The following is a 20,149-nucleotide window of genomic DNA, read 5'->3' on the forward strand; positions in this document are numbered from 1 at the left end:
TTGGAGCATTGGATTTGGTCAAGTCTTAAGCCAATGTGTTGTAGGGCACAAGTAAGCTTTGGGTTAGCAGGAATGGTTGCATGGCCACCTAGCTTTTCATCCTTCCCACCCTTGCCCTGGAATCTTCCAGACTTCAAATTGCTGTCCTTTGCTGTGTGTGTTGCACCAGCATCATCCAGGGGGGCACATGATCTTTCTGAAGTCTTGAATTGAAGTCTGTAAGCAGTATCAACATGTGTCCCACTGCTTACATCTAGCAAAGTAGGCAAATAAGCAAGCTCATTTTTCTCTTGGGTATATTGCAATGGTACATGCTAGGCGAGTTTCAGCATGTAGCGTTGGTGGTATAGTGGTGAGCATAGCTGCCTTCCAAGCAGTTGACCCGGGTTCGATTCCCGGCCAACGCATGTGAGCTTGCTTTTGGCACCCTACAATTCCATGGAAGACAAGACCAAGACAAGATCTCTGAACAGTTAGGACATCCTGCACCTGCTCAGTCTCTGGAGAGGTTCCATTCCGGTGCAGCAGACTCTACGCCAGCTTAAAGTTCTTTCTAAATGGTCAACACTTAATGCAGACACTCTATAATGTTCTAAACAAATAGCTAGCAAGGCACTAAGGCGAGCCTGTCCTTGGGTGGGCTTGAACTGCATTTCTTTGGCTTGACAGCCGTCGCCAGGCTTTGGGTTCGATCCCCGGCTAATACTTTACTGCTGCTTCTGGGGTACAGAAAACTTCATTTGGTCACAGACACTGCCAGGGATGTCTGTTGTATCACTAAGACATGAACTTGATGCTGCTCACCCTTTTCATGAACGTGAATGAGATTCCAACGTGTCTCAAATGAATCTACATGGCTATCTGGGGTTCTCTTCGGACAACTGTTGAACACAAAAGGAAATGCCGTCCCTGGGTGATAGTAGTGTAACTATTTCAACTAATGTACCCTTCTTAAACTTGAAGGTTGAATACAAACAGAAGCAGAGTGGCGCAGCGGAAGCGTGCTGGGCCCATAACCCAGAGGTCGATGGATCGAAACCATCCTCTGCTAGGCATGAATTCATTTTTGCACCTTGCTTTATCGCATGGGCAAAACGGTTTCCATTGCCCTGTAAGAGAAAGTGTAATAAGGGCCCTGCTGTAACGTACATATTAGGGTAGCTAAGACTACTCCTGGGCCGTTCTTGTAGTTGAAGAGATGGGTGAACTGTGACACCGCACTTAAAAAAAAAAAAAAAAAAATTGGGTGTCCTTGGGTGGGCTTGAACTGCCTTTCTTTGGCTTGACAGCCGTCGCCAGGCTTTGGGTTCGATCCCCGGCTAATACTTTACTGCTGCTTCTGGGGTACAGAAAACTTCATTTGGTCACAGACACTGCCAGGGATGTCTGTTGTATCACTAAGACATGAACTTGATGCTGCTCACCCTTTTCATGAACGTGAATGAGATTCCAACGTGTCTCAAATGAATCTACATGGCTATCTGGGGTTCTCTTCGGACAACTGTTGAACACAAAAGGAAAGGCCGTCCCTGGGTGGGCTTGAACCACCAACCTTTCGGTTAACAGCCGAACGCGCTAACCGATTGCGCCACAGAGACTGTGCCTGCAGTTGTTGCTAAATGATTTTATGGGGATGTATGTGTGTCTTGTGGAGTGAGGAAGTAAGTCTGCTCCAAGAAGTTTAACGCCACTTTTTCCCACAATGAAGCATTCACTGTATGGCAGCAGAGTGGCGCAGCGGAAGCGTGCTGGGCCCATAACCCAGAGGTCGATGGATCGAAACCATCCTCTGCTAGGTGTACGTTGGTTTTTATACCTTGCTTACCATATGGGCCAATTGTCGGCCATAGCCCCTTAAGAGAAAGTGTCATTAGGGCCTTGCTGTAACATAGATAGTAGTGTAACTATTTCAACTAATGTACCCTTCTTAAACTTGAAGGTTGAATACAAACAGAAGCAGAGTGGCGCAGCGGAAGCGTGCTGGGCCCATAACCCAGAGGTCGATGGATCGAAACCATCCTCTGCTAGGCATGAATTCATTTTTGCACCTTGCTTTATCGCATGGGCAAAACGGTTTCCATTGCCCTGTAAGAGAAAGTGTAATAAGGGCCCTGCTGTAACGTACATATTAGGGTAGCTAAGACTACTCCTGGGCCGTTCTTGTAGTTGAAGAGATGGGTGAACTGTGACACCGCACTTAAAAAAAAACAAAAAAAAAAAAAAAAAAAAAACAGCAAACAGAGAAGCTTCCCCATATTGGAGCATTGGATTTGGTCAAGTCTTAAGCCAATGTGTTGTAGGGCACAAGTAAGCTTTGGGTTAGCAGGAATGGTTGCATGGCCACCTAGCTTTTCATCCTTCCCACCCTTGCCCTGGAATCTTCCAGACTTCAAATTGCTGTCCTTTGCTGTGTGTGTTGCACCAGCATCATCCAGGGGGGCACATGATCTTTCTGAAGTCTTGAATTGAAGTCTGTAAGCAGTATCACCATGTGTCCCACTGCTTACATCTAGCAAAGTAGGCAAATAAGCAAGCTCATTTTTCTCTTGGGTATATTGCAATGGTACATGCTAGGCGAGTTTCAGCATGTAGCGTTGGTGGTATAGTGGTGAGCATAGCTGCCTTCCAAGCAGTTGACCCGGGTTCGATTCCCGGCCAACGCATGTGAGCTTGCTTTTGGCAGCCTACAATTCCATGGAAGACAAGACCAAGACAAGATCTCTGAACAGTTAGGACATCCTGCACCTGCTCAGTCTCTGGAGAGGTTCCATTGCGGTGCAGCAGACTCTACGCCAGCTTAAAGTTCTTTCTAAATGGTCAACACTTAATGCAGACACTCTATAATGTTCTAAACAAATAGCTAGCAAGGCACTAAGGCGAGCCTGTCCTTGGGTGGGCTTGAACTGCCTTTCTTTGGCTTGACAGCCGTCGCCAGGCTTTGGGTTCGATCCCCGGCTAATACTTTACTGCTGCTTCTGGGGTACAGAAAACTTCATTTGGTCACAGACACTGCCAGGGATGTCTGTTGTATCACTAAGACATGAACTTGATGCTGCTCACCCTTTTCATGAACGTGAATGAGATTCCAACGTGTCTCAAATGAATCTACATGGCTATCTGGGGTTCTCTTCGGACAACTGTTGAACACAAAAGGAAATGCCGTCCCTGGGTGGGCTTGAACCACCAACCTTTCGGTTAACAGCCGAACGCGCTAACCGATTGCGCCACAGAGACTGTGCCTGCAGTTGTTGCTAAATGATTTTATGGGGATGTATGTGTGTCTTGTGGAGTGAGGAAGTAAGTCTGCTCCAAGAAGTTTAACGCCACTTTTTCCCACAATGAAGCATTCACTGTATGGCAGCAGAGTGGCGCAGCGGAAGCGTGCTGGGCCCATAACCCAGAGGTCGATGGATCGAAACCATCCTCTGCTAGGTGTACGTTGGTTTTTATACCTTGCTTACCATATGGGCCAATTGTCGGCCATAGCCCCTTAAGAGAAAGTGTCATTAGGGCCTTGCTGTAACATAGATAGTAGTGTAACTATTTCAACTAATGTACCCTTCTTAAACTTGAAGGTTGAATACAAACAGAAGCAGAGTGGCGCAGCGGAAGCGTGCTGGGCCCATAACCCAGAGGTCGATGGATCGAAACCATCCTCTGCTAGGCATGAATTCATTTTTGCACCTTGCTTTATCGCATGGGCAAAACGGTTTCCATTGCCCTGTAAGAGAAAGTGTAATAAGGGCCCTGCTGTAACGTACATATTAGGGTAGCTAAGACTACTCCTGGGCCGTTCTTGTAGTTGAAGAGATGGGTGAACTGTGACACCGCACTTAAAAAAAAAAAAAAAAAAAAAAACAGCAAACAGAGAAGCTTCCCCATATTGGAGCATTGGATTTGGTCAAGTCTTAAGCCAATGTGTTGTAGGGCACAAGTAAGCTTTGGGTTAGCAGGAATGGTTGCATGGCCACCTAGCTTTTCATCCTTCCCACCCTTGCCCTGGAATCTTCCAGACTTCAAATTGCTGTCCTTTGCTGTGTGTGTTGCACCAGCATCATCCAGGGGGGCACATGATCTTTCTGAAGTCTTGAATTGAAGTCTGTAAGCAGTATCACCATGTGTCCCACTGCTTACATCTAGCAAAGTAGGCAAATAAGCAAGCTCATTTTTCTCTTGGGTATATTGCAATGGTACATGCTAGGCGAGTTTCAGCATGTAGCGTTGGTGGTATAGTGGTGAGCATAGCTGCCTTCCAAGCAGTTGACCCGGGTTCGATTCCCGGCCAACGCATGTGAGCTTGCTTTTGGCACCCTACAATTCCATGGAAGACAAGACCAAGACAAGATCTCTGAACAGTTAGGACATCCTGCACCTGCTCAGTCTCTGGAGAGGTTCCATTCCGGTGCAGCAGACTCTACGCCAGCTTAAAGTTCTTTCTAAATGGTCAACACTTAATGCAGACACTCTATAATGTTCTAAACAAATAGCTAGCAAGGCACTAAAGCGAGCCTGTCCTTGGGTGGGCTTGAACTGCCTTTCTTTGGCTTGACAGCCGTCGCCAGGCTTTGGGTTCGATCCCCGGCTAATACTTTACTGCTGCTTCTGGGGTACAGAAAACTTCATTTGGTCACAGACACTGCCAGGGATGTCTGTTGTATCACTAAGACATGAACTTGATGCTGCTCACCCTTTTCATGAACGTGAATGAGATTCCAACGTGTCTCAAATGAATCTACATGGCTATCTGGGGTTCTCTTCGGACAACTGTTGAACACAAAAGGAAAGGCCGTCCCTGGGTGGGCTTGAACCACCAACCTTTCGGTTAACAGCCGAACGCGCTAACCGATTGCGCCACAGAGACTGTGCCTGCAGTTGTTGCTAAATGATTTTATGGGGATGTATGTGTGTCTTGTGGAGTGAGGAAGTAAGTCTGCTCCAAGAAGTTTAACGCCACTTTTTCCCACAATGAATCATTCACTGTATGGCAGCAGAGTGGCGCAGCGGAAGCGTGCTGGGCCCATAACCCAGAGGTCGATGGATCGAAACCATCCTCTGCTAGGTGTACGTTGGTTTTTATACCTTGCTTACCATATGGGCCAATTGTCGGCCATAGCCCCTTAAGAGAAAGTGTCATTAGGGCCTTGCTGTAACATAGATAGTAGTGTAACTATTTCAACTAATGTACCCTTCTTAAACTTGAAGGTTGAATACAAACAGAAGCAGAGTGGCGCAGCGGAAGCGTGCTGGGCCCATAACCCAGAGGTCGATGGATCGAAACCATCCTCTGCTAGGCATGAATTCATTTTTGCACCTTGCTTTATCGCATGGGCAAAACGGTTTCCATTGCCCTGTAAGAGAAAGTGTAATAAGGGCCCTGCTGTAACGTACATATTAGGGTAGCTAAGACTACTCCTGGGCCGTTCTTGTAGTTGAAGAGATGGGTGAACTGTGACACCGCACTTAAAAAAAAAAAAAAAAAAAAAAAAACAGCAAACAGAGAAGCTTCCCCATATTGGAGCATTGGATTTGGTCAAGTCTTAAGCCAATGTGTTGTAGGGCACAAGTAAGCTTTGGGTTAGCATGAATGGTTGCATGGCCACCTAGCTTTTCATCCTTCCCACCCTTGCCCTGGAATCTTCCAGACTTCAAATTGCTGTCCTTTGCTGTGTGTGTTGCACCAGCATCATCCAGGGGGGCACATGATCTTTCTGAAGTCTTGAATTGAAGTCTGTAAGCAGTATCACCATGTGTCCCACTGCTTACATCTAGCAAAGTAGGCAAATAAGCAAGCTCATTTTTCTCTTGGGTGTATTGCAATGGTACATGCTAGGCGAGTTTCAGCATGTAGCGTTGGTGGTATAGTGGTGAGCATAGCTGCCTTCCAAGCAGTTGACCCGGGTTCGATTCCCGGCCAACGCATGTGAGCTTGCTTTTGGCACCCTACAATTCCATGGAAGACAAGACCAAGACAAGATCTCTGAACAGTTAGGACATCCTGCACCTGCTCAGTCTCTGGAGAGGTTCCATTCCGGTGCAGCAGACTCTACGCCAGCTTAAAGTTCTTTCTAAATGGTCAACACTTAATGCAGACACTCTATAATGTTCTAAACAAATAGCTAGCAAGGCACTAAGGCGAGCCTGTCCTTGGGTGGGCTTGAACTGCCTTTCTTTGGCTTGACAGCCGTCGCCAGGCTTTGGGTTCGATCCCCGGCTAATACTTTACTGCTGCTTCTGGGGTACAGAAAACTTCATTTGGTCACAGACACTGCCAGGGATGTCTGTTGTATCACTAAGACATGAACTTGATGCTGCTCACCCTTTTCATGAACGTGAATGAGATTCCAACGTGTCTCAAATGAATCTACATGGCTATCTGGGGTTCTCTTCGGACAACTGTTGAACACAAAAGGAAAGGCCGTCCCTGGGTGGGCTTGAACCACCAACCTTTCGGTTAACAGCCGAACGCGCTAACCGATTGCGCCACAGAGACTGTGCCTGCAGTTGTTGCTAAATGATTTTATGGGGATGTATGTGTGTCTTGTGGAGTGAGGAAGTAAGTCTGCTCCAAGAAGTTTAACGCCACTTTTTCCCACAATGAAGCATTCACTGTATGGCAGCAGAGTGGCGCAGCGGAAGCGTGCTGGGCCCATAACCCAGAGGTCGATGGATCGAAACCATCCTCTGCTAGGTGTACGTTGGTTTTTATACCTTGCTTACCATATGGGCCAATTGTCGGCCATAGCCCCTTAAGAGAAAGTGTCATTAGGGCCTTGCTGTAACATAGATAGTAGTGTAACTATTTCAACTAATGTACCCTTCTTAAACTTGAAGGTTGAATACAAACAGAAGCAGAGTGGCACAGCGGAAGCGTGCTGGGCCCATAACCCAGAGGTCGATGGATCGAAACCATCCTCTGCTAGGCATGAATTCATTTTTGCACCTTGCTTTATCGCATGGGCAAAACGGTTTCCATTGCCCTGTAAGAGAAAGTGTAATAAGGGCCCTGCTGTAACGTACATATTAGGGTAGCTAAGACTACTCCTGGGCCGTTCTTGTAGTTGAAGAGATGGGTGAACTGTGACACCGCACTTAAAAAAAAAAAAAAAAAAAAAAAACAGCAAACAGAGAAGCTTCCCCATATTGGAGCATTGGATTTGGTCAAGTCTTAAGCCAATGTGTTGTAGGGCACAAGTAAGCTTTGGGTTAGCAGGAATGGTTGCATGGCCACCTAGCTTTTCATCCTTCCCACCCTTGCCCTGGAATCTTCCAGACTTCAAATTGCTGTCCTTTGCTGTGTGTGTTGCACCAGCATCATCCAGGGGGGCACATGATCTTTCTGAAGTCTTGAATTGAAGTCTGTAAGCAGTATCACCATGTGTCCCACTGCTTACATCTAGCAAAGTAGGCAAATAAGCAAGCTCATTTTTCTCTTGGGTATATTGCAATGGTACATGCTAGGCGAGTTTCAGCATGTAGCGTTGGTGGTATAGTGGTGAGCATAGCTGCCTTCCAAGCAGTTGACCCGGGTTCGATTCCCGGCCAACGCATGTGAGCTTGCTTTTGGCACCCTACAATTCCATGGAAGACAAGACCAAGACAAGATCTCTGAACAGTTAGGACATCCTGCACCTGCTCAGTCTCTGGAGAGGTTCCATTCCGGTGCAGCAGACTCTACGCCAGCTTAAAGTTCTTTCTAAATGGTCAACACTTAATGCAGACACTCTATAATGTTCTAAACAAATAGCTAGCAAGGCACTAAAGCGAGCCTGTCCTTGGGTGGGCTTGAACTGCCTTTCTTTGGCTTGACAGCCGTCGCCAGGCTTTGGGTTCGATCCCCGGCTAATACTTTACTGCTGCTTCTGGGGTACAGAAAACTTCATTTGGTCACAGACACTGCCAGGGATGTCTGTTGTATCACTAAGACATGAACTTGATGCTGCTCACCCTTTTCATGAACGTGAATGAGATTCCAACGTGTCTCAAATGAATCTACATGGCTATCTGGGGTTCTCTTCGGACAACTGTTGAACACAAAAGGAAAGGCCGTCCCTGGGTGGGCTTGAACCACCAACCTTTCGGTTAACAGCCAAACGCGCTAACCGATTGCGCCACAGAGACTGTGCCTGCAGTTGTTGCTAAATGATTTTATGGGGATGTATGTGTGTCTTGTGGAGTGAGGAAGTAAGTCTGCTCCAAGAAGTTTAACGCCACTTTTTCCCACAATGAATCATTCACTGTATGGCAGCAGAGTGGCGCAGCGGAAGCGTGCTGGGCCCATAACCCAGAGGTCGATGGATCGAAACCATCCTCTGCTAGGTGTACGTTGGTTTTTATACCTTGCTTACCATATGGGCCAATTGTCGGCCATAGCCCCTTAAGAGAAAGTGTCATTAGGGCCTTGCTGTAACATAGATAGTAGTGTAACTATTTCAACTAATGTACCCTTCTTAAACTTGAAGGTTGAATACAAACAGAAGCAGAGTGGCGCAGCGGAAGCGTGCTGGGCCCATAACCCAGAGGTCGATGGATCGAAACCATCCTCTGCTAGGCATGAATTCATTTTTGCACCTTGCTTTATCGCATGGGCAAAACGGTTTCCATTGCCCTGTAAGAGAAAGTGTAATAAGGGCCCTGCTGTAACGTACATATTAGGGTAGCTAAGACTACTCCTGGGCCGTTCTTGTAGTTGAAGAGATGGGTGAACTGTGACACCGCACTTAAAAAAAAAAAAAAAAAAAAAAAAACAGCAAACAGAGAAGCTTCCCCATATTGGAGCATTGGATTTGGTCAAGTCTTAAGCCAATGTGTTGTAGGGCACAAGTAAGCTTTGGGTTAGCATGAATGGTTGCATGGCCACCTAGCTTTTCATCCTTCCCACCCTTGCCCTGGAATCTTCCAGACTTCAAATTGCTGTCCTTTGCTGTGTGTGTTGCACCAGCATCATCCAGGGGGGCACATGATCTTTCTGAAGTCTTGAATTGAAGTCTGTAAGCAGTATCACCATGTGTCCCACTGCTTACATCTAGCAAAGTAGGCAAATAAGCAAGCTCATTTTTCTCTTGGGTGTATTGCAATGGTACATGCTAGGCGAGTTTCAGCATGTAGCGTTGGTGGTATAGTGGTGAGCATAGCTGCCTTCCAAGCAGTTGACCCGGGTTCGATTCCCGGCCAACGCATGTGAGCTTGCTTTTGGCACCCTACAATTCCATGGAAGACAAGACCAAGACAAGATCTCTGAACAGTTAGGACATCCTGCACCTGCTCAGTCTCTGGAGAGGTTCCATTCCGGTGCAGCAGACTCTACGCCAGCTTAAAGTTCTTTCTAAATGGTCAACACTTAATGCAGACACTCTATAATGTTCTAAACAAATAGCTAGCAAGGCACTAAGGCGAGCCTGTCCTTGGGTGGGCTTGAACTGCCTTTCTTTGGCTTGACAGCCGTCGCCAGGCTTTGGGTTCGATCCCCGGCTAATACTTTACTGCTGCTTCTGGGGTACAGAAAACTTCATTTGGTCACAGACACTGCCAGGGATGTCTGTTGTATCACTAAGACATGAACTTGATGCTGCTCACCCTTTTCATGAACGTGAATGAGATTCCAACGTGTCTCAAATGAATCTACATGGCTATCTGGGGTTCTCTTCGGACAACTGTTGAACACAAAAGGAAAGGCCGTCCCTGGGTGGGCTTGAACCACCAACCTTTCGGTTAACAGCCGAACGCGCTAACCGATTGCGCCACAGAGACTGTGCCTGCAGTTGTTGCTAAATGATTTTATGGGGATGTATGTGTGTCTTGTGGAGTGAGGAAGTAAGTCTGCTCCAAGAAGTTTAACGCCACTTTTTCCCACAATGAAGCATTCACTGTATGGCAGCAGAGTGGCGCAGCGGAAGCGTGCTGGGCCCATAACCCAGAGGTCGATGGATCGAAACCATCCTCTGCTAGGTGTACGTTGGTTTTTATACCTTGCTTACCATATGGGCCAATTGTCGGCCATAGCCCCTTAAGAGAAAGTGTCATTAGGGCCTTGCTGTAACATAGATAGTAGTGTAACTATTTCAACTAATGTACCCTTCTTAAACTTGAAGGTTGAATACAAACAGAAGCAGAGTGGCGCAGCGGAAGCGTGCTGGGCCCATAACCCAGAGGTCGATGGATCGAAACCATCCTCTGCTAGGCATGAATTCATTTTTGCACCTTGCTTTATCGCATGGGCAAAACGGTTTCCATTGCCCTGTAAGAGAAAGTGTAATAAGGGCCCTGCTGTAACGTACATATTAGGGTAGCTAAGACTACTCCTGGGCCGTTCTTGTAGTTGAAGAGATGGGTGAACTGTGACACCGCACTTAAAAAAAAAAAAAAAAAAAAAAAAAACAGCAAACAGAGAAGCTTCCCCATATTGGAGCATTGGATTTGGTCAAGTCTTAAGCCAATGTGTTGTAGGGCACAAGTAAGCTTTGGGTTAGCATGAATGGTTGCATGGCCACCTAGCTTTTCATCCTTCCCACCCTTGCCCTGGAATCTTCCAGACTTCAAATTGCTGTCCTTTGCTGTGTGTGTTGCACCAGCATCATCCAGGGGGGCACATGATCTTTCTGAAGTCTTGAATTGAAGTCTGTAAGCAGTATCACCATGTGTCCCACTGCTTACATCTAGCAAAGTAGGCAAATAAGCAAGCTCATTTTTCTCTTGGGTGTATTGCAATGGTACATGCTAGGCGAGTTTCAGCATGTAGCGTTGGTGGTATAGTGGTGAGCATAGCTGCCTTCCAAGCAGTTGACCCGGGTTTGATTCCCGGCCAACGCATGTGAGCTTGCTTTTGGCACCCTACAATTCCAAGGAAGACAAGACCAAGACAAGATCTCTGAACAGTTAGGACATCCTGCACCTGCTCAGTCTCTGGAGAGGTTCCATTCCGGTGCAGCAGACTCTACGCCAGCTTAAAGTTCTTTCTAAATGGTCAACACTTAATGCAGACACTCTATAATGTTCTAAACAAATAGCTAGCAAGGCACTAAGGCGAGCCTGTCCTTCGGTGGGCTTGAACTGCCTTTCTTTGGCTTGACAGCCGTCGCCAGGCTTTGGGTTCGATCCCCGGCTAATACTTTACTGCTGCTTCTGGGGTACAGAAAACTTCATTTGGTCACAGACACTGCCAGGGATGTCTGTTGTATCACTAAGACATGAACTTGATGCTGCTCACCCTTTTCATGAACGTGAATGAGATTCCAACGTGTCTCAAATGAATCTACATGGCTATCTGGGGTTCTCTTCGGACAACTGTTGAACACAAAAGGAAAGGCCGTCCCTGGGTGGGCTTGAACCACCAACCTTTCGGTTAACAGCCGAACGCGCTAACCGATTGCGCCACAGAGACTGTGCCTGCAGTTGTTGCTAAATGATTTTATGGGGATGTATGTGTGTCTTGTGGAGTGAGGAAGTAAGTCTGCTCCAAGAAGTTTAACGCCACTTTTTCCCACAATGAAGCATTCACTGTATGGCAGCAGAGTGGCGCAGCGGAAGCGTGCTGGGCCCATAACCCAGAGGTCGATGGATCGAAACCATCCTCTGCTAGGTGTACGTTGGTTTTTATACCTTGCTTACCATATGGGCCAATTGTCGGCCATAGCCCCTTAAGAGAAAGTGTCATTAGGGCCTTGCTGTAACATAGATAGTAGTGTAACTATTTCAACTAATGTACCCTTCTTAAACTTGAAGGTTGAATACAAACAGAAGCAGAGTGGCGCAGCGGAAGCGTGCTGGGCCCATAACCCAGAGGTCGATGGATCGAAACCATCCTCTGCTAGGCATGAATTCATTTTTGCACCTTGCTTTATCGCATGGGCAAAACGGTTTCCATTGCCCTGTAAGAGAAAGTGTAATAAGGGCCCTGCTGTAACGTACATATTAGGGTAGCTAAGACTACTCCTGGGCCGTTCTTGTAGTTGAAGAGATGGGTGAACTGTGACACCGCACTTAAAAAAAAAAAAAAAAAAAAAAAAACAGCAAACAGAGAAGCTTCCCCATATTGGAGCATTGGATTTGGTCAAGTCTTAAGCCAATGTGTTGTAGGGCACAAGTAAGCTTTGGGTTAGCATGAATGGTTGCATGGCCACCTAGCTTTTCATCCTTCCCACCCTTGCCCTGGAATCTTCCAGACTTCAAATTGCTGTCCTTTGCTGTGTGTGTTGCACCAGCATCATCCAGGGGGGCACATGATCTTTCTGAAGTCTTGAATTGAAGTCTGTAAGCAGTATCACCATGTGTCCCACTGCTTACATCTAGCAAAGTAGGCAAATAAGCAAGCTCATTTTTCTCTTGGGTATATTGCAATGGTACATGCTAGGCGAGTTTCAGCATGTAGCGTTGGTGGTATAGTGGTGAGCATAGCTGCCTTCCAAGCAGTTGACCTGGGTTCGATTCCCGGCCAACGCATGTGAGCTTGCTTTTGGCACCCTACAATTCCATGGAAGACAAGACCAAGACAAGATCTCTGAACAGTTAGGACATCCTGCACCTGCTCAGTCTCTGGAGAGGTTCCATTCCGGTGCAGCAGACTCTACGCCAGCTTAAAGTTCTTTCTAAATGGTCAACACTTAATGCAGACACTCTATAATGTTCTAAACAAATAGCTAGCAAGGCACTAAGGCGAGCCTGTCCTTGGGTGGGCTTGAACTGCCTTTCTTTGGCTTGACAGCCGTCGCCAGGCTTTGGGTTCGATCCCCGGCTAATACTTTACTGCTGCTTCTGGGGTACAGAAAACTTCATTTGGTCACAGACACTGCCAGGGATGTCTGTTGTATCACTAAGACATGAACTTGATGCTGCTCACCCTTTTCATGAACGTGAATGAGATTCCAACGTGTCTCAAATGAATCTACATGGCTATCTGGGGTTCTCTTCGGACAACTGCTGAACACAAAAGGAAAGGCCGTCCCTGGGTGGGCTTGAACCACCAACCTTTCGGTTAACAGCCGAACGCGCTAACCGATTGCGCCACAGAGACTGTGCCTGCAGTTGTTGCTAAATGATTTTATGGGGATGTATGTGTGTCTTGTGGAGTGAGGAAGTAAGTCTGCTCCAAGAAGTTTAACGCCACTTTTTCCCACAATGAAGCATTCACTGTATGGCAGCAGAGTGGCGCAGCGGAAGCGTGCTGGGCCCATAACCCAGAGGTCGATGGATCGAAACCATCCTCTGCTAGGTGTACGTTGGTTTTTATACCTTGCTTACCATATGGGCCAATTGTCGGCCATAGCCCCTTAAGAGAAAGTGTCATTAGGGCCTTGCTGTAACATAGATAGTAGTGTAACTATTTCAACTAATGTACCCTTCTTTAACTTGAAGGTTGAATACAAACAGAAGCAGAGTGGCGCAGCGGAAGCGTGCTGGGCCCATAACCCAGAGGTCGATGGATCGTAACCATCCTCTGCTAGGCATGAATTCATTTTTGCACCTTGCTTTATCGCATGGGCAAAACGGTTTCCATTGCCCTGTAAGAGAAAGTGTAATAAGGGCCCTGCTGTAACGTACATATTAGGGTAGCTAAGACTACTCCTGGGCCGTTCTTGTAGTTGAAGAGATGGGTGAACTGTGACACCGCACTTAAAAAAAAAAAAAAAAAAAAAAAAACAGCAAACAGAGAAGCTTCCCCATATTGGAGCATTGGATTTGGTCAAGTCTTAAGCCAATGTGTTGTAGGGCACAAGTAAGCTTTGGGTTAGCATGAATGGTTGCATGGCCACCTAGCTTTTCATCCTTCCCACCCTTGCCCTGGAATCTTCCAGACTTCAAATTGCTGTCCTTTGCTGTGTGTGTTGCACCAGCATCATCCAGGGGGGCACATGATCTTTCTGAAGTCTTGAATTGAAGTCTGTAAGCAGTATCACCATGTGTCCCACTGCTTACATCTAGCAAAGTAGGCAAATAAGCAAGCTCATTTTTCTCTTGGGTATATTGCAATGGTACATGCTAGGCGAGTTTCAGCATGTAGCGTTGGTGGTATAGTGGTGAGCATAGCTGCCTTCCAAGCAGTTGACCCGGGTTCGATTCCCCGCCAATGCATGTGAGCTTGCTTTTGGCACCCTACAATTCCATGGAAGACAAGACCAAGACAAGATCTCTGAACAGTTAGGACATCCTGCACCTGCTCAGTCTCTGGAGAGGTTCCATTCCGGTGCAGCAGACTCTACGCCAGCTTAAAGTTCTTTCTAAATGGTCAACACTTAATGCAGACACTCTATAATGTTCTAAACAAATAGCTAGCAAGGCACTAAGGCGAGCCTGTCCTTGGGTGGGCTTGAACTGCCTTTCTTTGGCTTGACAGCCGTCGCCAGGCTTTGGGTTCGATCCCCGGCTAATACTTTACTGCTGCTTCTGGGGTACAGAAAACTTCATTTGGTCACAGACACTGCCAGGGATGTCTGTTGTATCACTAAGACATGAACTTGATGCTGCTCACCCTTTTCATGAACGTGAATGAGATTCCAACGTGTCTCAAATGAATCTACATGGCTATCTGGGGTTCTCTTCGGACAACTGTTGAACACAAAAGGAAAGGCCGTCCCTGGGTGGGCTTGAACCACCAACCTTTCGGTTAACAGCCGAACGCGCTAACCGATTGCGCCACAGAGACTGTGCCTGCAGTTGTTGCTAAATGATTTTATGGGGATGTATGTGTGTCTTGTGGAGTGAGGAAGTAAGTCTGCTCCAAGAAGTTTAACGCCACTTTTTCCCACAATGAAGCATTCACTGTATGGCAGCAGAGTGGCGCAGCGGAAGCGTGCTGGGCCCATAACCCAGAGGTCGATGGATCGAAACCATCCTCTGCTAGGTGTACGTTGGTTTTTATACCTTGCTTACCATATGGGCCAATTGTCGGCCATAGCCCCTTAAGAGAAAGTGTCATTAGGGCCTTGCTGTAACATAGATAGTAGTGTAACTATTTCAACTAATGTACCCTTCTTAAACTTGAAGGTTGAATACAAACAGAAGCAGAGTGGCGCAGCGGAAGCGTGCTGGGCTCATAACCCAGAGGTTGATGGATCGAAACCATCCTCTGCTAGGCATGAATTCATTTTTGCACCTTGCTTTATCGCATGGGCAAAACGGTTTCCATTGCCCTGTAAGAGAAAGTGTAATAAGGGCCCTGCTGTAACGTACATATTAGGGTAGCTAAGACTACTCCTGGGCCGTTCTTGTAGTTGAAGAGATGGGTGAACTGTGACACCGCACTTAAAAAAAAAAAAAAAAAAAAAAAAAAAACAGCAAACAGAGAAGCTTCCCCATATTGGAGCATTGGATTTGGTCAAGTCTTAAGCCAATGTGTTGTAGGGCACAAGTAAGCTTTGGGTTAGCATGAATGGTTGCATGGCCACCTAGCTTTTCATCCTTCCCACCCTTGCCCTGGAATCTTCCAGACTTCAAATTGCTGTCCTTTGCTGTGTGTGTTGCACCAGCATCATCCAGGGGGGCACATGATCTTTCTGAAGTCTTGAATTGAAGTCTGTAAGCAGTATCACCATGTGTCCCACTGCTTACATCTAGCAAAGTAGGCAAATAAGCAAGCTCATTTTTCTCTTGGGTATATTGCAATGGTACATGCTAGGCGAGTTTCAGCATGTAGCGTTGGTGGTATAGTGGTGAGCATAGCTGCCTTCCAAGCAGTTGACCCGGGTTCGATTCCCGGCCAACGCATGTGAGCTTGCTTTTGGCACCCTACAATTCCATGGAAGACAAGACCAAGACAAGATCTCTGAACAGTTAGGACATCCTGCACCTGCTCAGTCTCTGGAGAGGTTCCATTCCGGTGCAGCAGACTCTACGCCAGCTTAAAGTTCTTTCTAAATGGTCAACACTTAATGCAGACACTCTATAATGTTCTAAACAAATAGCTAGCAAGGCACTAAGGCGAGCCTGTCCTTGGGTGGGCTTGAACTGCCTTTCTTTGGCTTGACAGCCGTCGCCAGGCTTTGGGTTCGATCCCCGGCTAATACTTTACTGCTGCTTCTGGGGTACAGAAAACTTCATTTGGTCACAGACACTGCCAGGGATGTCTGTTGTATCACTAAGACATGAACTTGATGCTGCTCACCCTTTTCATGAACGTGAATGAGATTCCAACGTGTCTCAAATGAATCTACATGGCTATCTGGGGTTCTCTTCGGACAACTGTTGAACACAAAAGGAAAGGCCGTCCCTGGGTGGGCTTGAACCACCAACCTTTCGGTTAACAGCCGAACGCGCTAACCGATTGCGCCACAGAGACTGTGCCTGCAGTTGTTGATAAATGATTTTATGGGGATGTATGTGTGTCTTGTGGAGTGAGGAAGTAAGTCTGCTCCAAGAAGTTTAACGCCACTTTTTCCCACAATGAAGCATTCACTGTATGGCAGCAGAGTGGCGCAGCGGAAGCGTGCTGGGCCCATAACCCAGAGGTCGATGGATCGAAACCATCCTCTGCTAGGTGTACGTTGGTTTTTATACCTTGCTTACCATATGGGCCAATTGTCGGCCATAGCCCCTTAAGAGAAAGTGTCATTAGGGCCTTGCTGTAACATAGATAGCAGTGTAACTATTTCAACTAATGTACCCTTCTTAAACTTGAAGGTTGAATACAAACAGAAGCAGAGTGGCGCAGCGGAAGCGTGCTGGGCCCATAACCCAGAGGTCGATGGATCGAAACCATCCTCTGCTAGGCATGAATTCATTTTTGCACCTTGCTTTATCGCATGGGCAAAACGGTTTCCATTGCCCTGTAAGAGAAAGTGTAATAAGGGCCCTGCTGTAACGTACATATTAGGGTAGCTAAGACTACTCCTGGGCCGTTCTTGTAGTTGAAGAGATGGGTGAACTGTGACACCGCACTTAAAAAAAAAACAAAAAAAAAAAAAACAGCAAACAGAGAAGCTTCCCCATATTGGAGCATTGGATTTGGTCAAGTCTTAAGCCAATGTGTTGTAGGGCACAAGTAAGCTTTGGGTTAGCATGAATGGTTGCATGGCCACCTAGCTTTTCATCCTTCCCACCCTTGCCCTGGAATCTTCCAGACTTCAAATTGCTGTCCTTTGCTGTGTGTGTTGCACCAGCATCATCCAGGGGGGCACATGATCTTTCTGAAGTCTTGAATTGAAGTCTGTAAGCAGTATCACCATGTGTCCCACTGCTTACATCTAGCAAAGTAGGCAAATAAGCAAGCTCATTTTTCTCTTGGGTATATTGCAATGGTACATGCTAGGCGAGTTTCAGCATGTAGCGTTGGTGGTATAGTGGTGAGCATAGCTGCCTTCCAAGCAGTTGACCCGGGTTCGATTCCCGGCCAACGCATGTGAGCTTGCTTTTGGCACCCTACAATTCCATGGAAGACAAGACCAAGACAAGATCTCTGAACAGTTAGGACATCCTGCACCTGCTCAGTCTCTGGAGAGGTTCCATTCCGGTGCAGCAGACTCTACGCCAGCTTAAAGTTCTTTCTAAATGGTCAACACTTAATGCAGACACTCTATAATGTTCTAAACAAATAGCTAGCAAGGCACTAAGGCGAGCCTGTCCTTGGGTGGGCTTGAACTGCCTTTCTTTGGCTTGACAGCCGTCGCCAGGCTTTGGGTTCGATCCCCGGCTAATACTTTACTGCTGCTTCTGGGGTACAGAAAACTTCATTTGGTCACAGACACTGCCAGGGATGTCTGTTGTATCACTAAGACATGAACTTGATGCTGCTCACCCTTTTCATGAACGTGAATGAGATTCCAACGTGTCTCAAATGAATCTACATGGCTATCTGGGGTTCTCTTCGGACAACTGCTGAACACAAAAGGAAAGGCCGTCCCTGGGTGGGCTTGAACCACCAACCTTTCGGTTAACAGCCGAACGCGCTAACCGATTGCGCCACAGAGACTGTGCCTGCAGTTGTTGCTAAATGATTTTATGGGGATGTATGTGTGTCTTGTGGAGTGAGGAAGTAAGTCTGCTCCAAGAAGTTTAACGCCACTTTTTCCCACAATGAAGCATTCACTGTATGGCAGCAGAGTGGCGCAGCGGAAGCGTGCTGGGCCCATAACCCAGAGGTCGATGGATCGAAACCATCCTCTGCTAGGTGTACGTTGGTTTTTATACCTTGCTTACCATATGGGCCAATTGTCGGCCATAGCCCCTTAAGAGAAAGTGTCATTAGGGCCTTGCTGTAACATAGATAGTAGTGTAACTATTTCAACTAATGTACCCTTCTTAAACTTGAAGGTTGAATACAAACAGAAGCAGAGTGGCGCAGCGGAAGCGTGCTGGGCCCATAACCCAGAGGTCGATGGATCGAAACCATCCTCTGCTAGGCATGAATTCATTTTTGCACCTTGCTTTATCGCATGGGCAAAACGGTTTCCATTGCCCTGTAAGAGAAAGTGTAATAAGGGCCCTGCTGTAACGTACATATTAGGGTAGCTAAGACTACTCCTGGGCCGTTCTTGTAGTTGAAGAGATGGGTGAACTGTGACACCGCACTTAAAAAAAAAAAAAAAAAAAAAAAACAGCAAACAGAGAAGCTTCCCCATATTGGAGCATTGGATTTGGTCAAGTCTTAAGCCAATGTGTTGTAGGGCACAAGTAAGCTTTGGGTTAGCATGAATGGTTGCATGGCCACCTAGCTTTTCATCCTTCCCACCCTTGCCCTGGAATCTTCCAGACTTCAAATTGCTGTCCTTTGCTGTGTGTGTTGCACCAGCATCATCCAGGGGGGCACATGATCTTTCTGAAGTCTTGAATTGAAGTCTGTAAGCAGTATCACCATGTGTCCCACTGCTTACATCTAGCAAAGTAGGCAAATAAGCAAGCTCATTTTTCTCTTGGGTATATTGCAATGGTACATGCTAGGCGAGTTTCAGCATGTAGCGTTGGTGGTATAGTGGTGAGCATAGCTGCCTTCCAAGCAGTTGACCCGGGTTCGATTCCCGGCCAACGCATGTGAGCTTGCTTTTGGCACCCTACAATTCCATGGAAGACAAGACCAAGACAAGATCTCTGAACAGTTAGGACATCCTGCACCTGCTCAGTCTCTGGAGAGGTTCCATTCCGGTGCAGCAGACTCTACGCCAGCTTAAAGTTCTTTCTAAATGGTCAACACTTAATGCAGACACTCTATAATGTTCTAAACAAATAGCTAGCAAGGCACTAAGGCGAGCCTGTCCTTGGGTGGGCTTGAACTGCCTTTCTTTGGCTTGACAGCCGTCGCCAGGCTTTGGGTTCGATCCCCGGCTAATACTTTACTGCTGCTTCTGGGGTACAGAAAACTTCATTTGGTCACAGACACTGCCAGGGATGTCTGTTGTATCACTAAGACATGAACTTGATGCTGCTCACCCTTTTCATGAACGTGAATGAGATTCCAACGTGTCTCAAATGAATCTACATGGCTATCTGGGGTTCTCTTCGGACAACTGCTGAACACAAAAGGAAAGGCCGTCCCTGGGTGGGCTTGAACCACCAACCTTTCGGTTAACAGCCGAACGCGCTAACCGATTGCGCCACAGAGACTGTGCCTGCAGTTGTTGCTAAATGATTTTATGGGGATGTATGTGTGTCTTGTGGAGTGAGGAAGTAAGTCTGCTCCAAGAAGTTTAACGCCACTTTTTCCCACAATGAAGCATTCACTGTATGGCAGCAGAGTGGCGCAGCGGAAGCGTGCTGGGCCCATAACCCAGAGGTCGATGGATCGAAACCATCCTCTGCTAGGTGTACGTTGGTTTTTATACCTTGCTTACCATATGGGCCAATTGTCGGCCATAGCCCCTTAAGAGAAAGTGTCATTAGGGCCTTGCTGTAACATAGATAGTAGTGTAACTATTTCAACTAATGTACCCTTCTTAAACTTGAAGGTTGAATACAAACAGAAGCAGAGTGGCGCAGCGGAAGCGTGCTGGGCCCATAACCCAGAGGTCGATGGATCGAAACCATCCTCTGCTAGGCATGAATTCATTTTTGCACCTTGCTTTATCGCATGGGCAAAACGGTTTCCATTGCCCTGTAAGAGAAAGTGTAATAAGGGCCCTGCTGTAACGTACATATTAGGGTAGCTAAGACTACTCCTGGGCCGTTCTTGTAGTTGAAGAGATGGGTGAACTGTGACACCGCACTTAAAAAAAAAAAAAAAAAAAAAAAA

At 46.8% G+C, this 20,149-nt stretch overlaps 24 non-coding genes across 24 annotated transcripts; 12 read left to right on the plus strand and 12 right to left on the minus strand.

Moving 5' to 3' along the window:
* Positions 1-335: 335 nt before the first annotated feature.
* TRNAG-UCC (transfer RNA glycine (anticodon UCC)) lies at positions 336-407 on the plus strand. The gene has a single exon. It is a non-coding gene; the product is annotated as a tRNA-Gly (tRNA).
* A 1,117-nt stretch (positions 408-1,524) lies between these two features.
* On the minus strand, positions 1,525-1,598 carry TRNAN-GUU (transfer RNA asparagine (anticodon GUU)). Its single transcript has one exon. It is a non-coding gene; the product is annotated as a tRNA-Asn (tRNA).
* A 993-nt stretch (positions 1,599-2,591) lies between these two features.
* TRNAG-UCC (transfer RNA glycine (anticodon UCC)) lies at positions 2,592-2,663 on the plus strand. The gene has a single exon. It is a non-coding gene; the product is annotated as a tRNA-Gly (tRNA).
* Positions 2,664-3,160: 497 nt separating this feature from the next.
* On the minus strand, positions 3,161-3,234 carry TRNAN-GUU (transfer RNA asparagine (anticodon GUU)). The gene has a single exon. It is a non-coding gene; the product is annotated as a tRNA-Asn (tRNA).
* Positions 3,235-4,218: 984 nt separating this feature from the next.
* On the plus strand, positions 4,219-4,290 carry TRNAG-UCC (transfer RNA glycine (anticodon UCC)). Its single transcript has one exon. It is a non-coding gene; the product is annotated as a tRNA-Gly (tRNA).
* Positions 4,291-4,787: 497 nt separating this feature from the next.
* On the minus strand, positions 4,788-4,861 carry TRNAN-GUU (transfer RNA asparagine (anticodon GUU)). The gene has a single exon. It is a non-coding gene; the product is annotated as a tRNA-Asn (tRNA).
* A 986-nt stretch (positions 4,862-5,847) lies between these two features.
* TRNAG-UCC (transfer RNA glycine (anticodon UCC)) lies at positions 5,848-5,919 on the plus strand. Its single transcript has one exon. It is a non-coding gene; the product is annotated as a tRNA-Gly (tRNA).
* Positions 5,920-6,416: 497 nt separating this feature from the next.
* Positions 6,417-6,490, minus strand: TRNAN-GUU (transfer RNA asparagine (anticodon GUU)). The gene has a single exon. It is a non-coding gene; the product is annotated as a tRNA-Asn (tRNA).
* Positions 6,491-7,475: 985 nt separating this feature from the next.
* TRNAG-UCC (transfer RNA glycine (anticodon UCC)) lies at positions 7,476-7,547 on the plus strand. The gene has a single exon. It is a non-coding gene; the product is annotated as a tRNA-Gly (tRNA).
* Positions 7,548-8,044: 497 nt separating this feature from the next.
* Positions 8,045-8,118, minus strand: TRNAN-GUU (transfer RNA asparagine (anticodon GUU)). The gene has a single exon. It is a non-coding gene; the product is annotated as a tRNA-Asn (tRNA).
* Positions 8,119-9,104: 986 nt separating this feature from the next.
* TRNAG-UCC (transfer RNA glycine (anticodon UCC)) lies at positions 9,105-9,176 on the plus strand. The gene has a single exon. It is a non-coding gene; the product is annotated as a tRNA-Gly (tRNA).
* A 497-nt stretch (positions 9,177-9,673) lies between these two features.
* TRNAN-GUU (transfer RNA asparagine (anticodon GUU)) lies at positions 9,674-9,747 on the minus strand. Its single transcript has one exon. It is a non-coding gene; the product is annotated as a tRNA-Asn (tRNA).
* Positions 9,748-10,734: 987 nt separating this feature from the next.
* Positions 10,735-10,806, plus strand: TRNAG-UCC (transfer RNA glycine (anticodon UCC)). Its single transcript has one exon. It is a non-coding gene; the product is annotated as a tRNA-Gly (tRNA).
* A 497-nt stretch (positions 10,807-11,303) lies between these two features.
* Positions 11,304-11,377, minus strand: TRNAN-GUU (transfer RNA asparagine (anticodon GUU)). The gene has a single exon. It is a non-coding gene; the product is annotated as a tRNA-Asn (tRNA).
* Positions 11,378-12,363: 986 nt separating this feature from the next.
* TRNAG-UCC (transfer RNA glycine (anticodon UCC)) lies at positions 12,364-12,435 on the plus strand. Its single transcript has one exon. It is a non-coding gene; the product is annotated as a tRNA-Gly (tRNA).
* Positions 12,436-12,932: 497 nt separating this feature from the next.
* On the minus strand, positions 12,933-13,006 carry TRNAN-GUU (transfer RNA asparagine (anticodon GUU)). Its single transcript has one exon. It is a non-coding gene; the product is annotated as a tRNA-Asn (tRNA).
* A 1,555-nt stretch (positions 13,007-14,561) lies between these two features.
* Positions 14,562-14,635, minus strand: TRNAN-GUU (transfer RNA asparagine (anticodon GUU)). The gene has a single exon. It is a non-coding gene; the product is annotated as a tRNA-Asn (tRNA).
* A 357-nt stretch (positions 14,636-14,992) lies between these two features.
* TRNAM-CAU (transfer RNA methionine (anticodon CAU)) lies at positions 14,993-15,064 on the plus strand. The gene has a single exon. It is a non-coding gene; the product is annotated as a tRNA-Met (tRNA).
* Positions 15,065-15,624: 560 nt separating this feature from the next.
* On the plus strand, positions 15,625-15,696 carry TRNAG-UCC (transfer RNA glycine (anticodon UCC)). The gene has a single exon. It is a non-coding gene; the product is annotated as a tRNA-Gly (tRNA).
* Positions 15,697-16,193: 497 nt separating this feature from the next.
* On the minus strand, positions 16,194-16,267 carry TRNAN-GUU (transfer RNA asparagine (anticodon GUU)). The gene has a single exon. It is a non-coding gene; the product is annotated as a tRNA-Asn (tRNA).
* Positions 16,268-17,253: 986 nt separating this feature from the next.
* On the plus strand, positions 17,254-17,325 carry TRNAG-UCC (transfer RNA glycine (anticodon UCC)). The gene has a single exon. It is a non-coding gene; the product is annotated as a tRNA-Gly (tRNA).
* Positions 17,326-17,822: 497 nt separating this feature from the next.
* On the minus strand, positions 17,823-17,896 carry TRNAN-GUU (transfer RNA asparagine (anticodon GUU)). Its single transcript has one exon. It is a non-coding gene; the product is annotated as a tRNA-Asn (tRNA).
* A 985-nt stretch (positions 17,897-18,881) lies between these two features.
* Positions 18,882-18,953, plus strand: TRNAG-UCC (transfer RNA glycine (anticodon UCC)). Its single transcript has one exon. It is a non-coding gene; the product is annotated as a tRNA-Gly (tRNA).
* Positions 18,954-19,450: 497 nt separating this feature from the next.
* Positions 19,451-19,524, minus strand: TRNAN-GUU (transfer RNA asparagine (anticodon GUU)). The gene has a single exon. It is a non-coding gene; the product is annotated as a tRNA-Asn (tRNA).
* Between the last annotated feature and the right edge of the window lie 625 nt (positions 19,525-20,149).

Source organism: Hyperolius riggenbachi, chromosome 4 (assembly GCF_040937935.1).
Source record: "Hyperolius riggenbachi isolate aHypRig1 chromosome 4, aHypRig1.pri, whole genome shotgun sequence".
NCBI lineage: Eukaryota > Metazoa > Chordata > Amphibia > Anura > Hyperoliidae > Hyperolius > Hyperolius riggenbachi.